Here is a 1,572-nt window from a genome sequence, read left to right on the forward strand (position 1 = left end):
TAGATAAAATTAGATTTTCTGACGTTTCATAACTTAGTGTAAGACATTTCTTCAGATTTTATTTATTCTCTGAAGAAGCTGTTTACAGTGAGTTACGAAACGTCAGAAAATCTAATTTTATCTACTCATTGAGATATTACAAATATATTAATTTATTTATTCAAAGATGTATTTTAGTAACAGACTTTTAAAGTGATACATTTAGGGTAAAGATGAAAAATGATTATTAAATGAAGTTAGTTGTTTTAGAAAAAAAAGTGTTAGAAAGTCAATGATAATAACAAATTTTGGCATTTGAATATTACTTGATATATTTATTTCGTAACTTTTATTAAACTTCATAAATTTGATATAGTTTAACCACCAGAATGAGGATTTGTGTAGATTGTAGTGATTCTAATAGTTGAACTCATGAGTCCTTCTAAGCCAGACCACCACTGAAAACCTGGAAGCACTTGACAATCGTTTCATCCTAGTATGGAACTCGTCATTCATCCACAATCCTGCACTTTAAACGCAAACCGAGGACATTCGAGCTCACGTGTGAACACTTAACCTCTAAACCACTGAGCCGGTATCCAACAGTGTTGTATCCCGAAGAGAATTGTGAATGGTAACTTTTGAGGACTATTTGTGGACCTATGTAATATGTAAATTTCCCATTGTATAATTGTTAAGTAACTAACCTAATCATATTCGTGTTCCTCTTATCATTAGTTTTATTTTGACCTTTGAACTATTATTATACGATTCTTGAGTTATCATCAGTTTATTGATTACGATTCACAGCCCCATTTGGCTAAATATTGTACAAATGTTATTTTCTATTTTATGGTACGATGTGGTCAGTTTGTTTGGTATATAAACCCAGTATGTTTGTGAATAATGATTCATACCACAGAGGCTGTTATTGGTGTTTTGGACTTAACTGGTTGGGCTAGGCAGAAACAGGATCGATAAGCGCTCTAGACTGCTCGTACTGGTTTCGTGTGTCACTGTTCCAATCGACAATTCGCTGCTCTCTGATTGGCGGTCTTATCACGTCACACATTATTTAGGTATCCACTCGGCCACAAGATATAACAGTTAATGTTTAACTATATTCCAAGTTGGTTTTAAACATTTGATGCATATGCCGTTTTAACCGGACATTTAACATGGCCAATATGGAACAAAAATATCCGAAAATTATGTTTTGCATGAAAAAGAATATTCTAAGAAAACCAAAAAAAGTATGAAGTGGAATGAACAAAAGTTATATGCTGTAAAATCAATTCAGAACAGTTGTATTTGTGTCAATATGATGTAAAATATTACTAACATAAGGGTGTGTAGCAAGCCCATTCAACTACTGTATTTTTTGTGTGCTCTCTGTAATCCTAACATTTAACCCACTGTAAATTTATGTGTGAGTCTGATTGAGCGCATATGTCTGCACATCAATCCTTAATTTGTTCTCTCATTGGTTGTAAACAAAGACAATCAATAATTTATCCACATCCATTAACACTCAAAAATATATATGGATTTTTACCACACACACACACGCTTGTTTTCCCGGTGTGCTTGCTA

The sequence above is a fragment of the Schistosoma mansoni genome, chromosome W (genome assembly GCF_000237925.1).
Source record: "Schistosoma mansoni strain Puerto Rico chromosome W, complete genome".
Classification (NCBI taxonomy): Eukaryota; Metazoa; Platyhelminthes; class Trematoda; order Strigeidida; family Schistosomatidae; genus Schistosoma; species Schistosoma mansoni.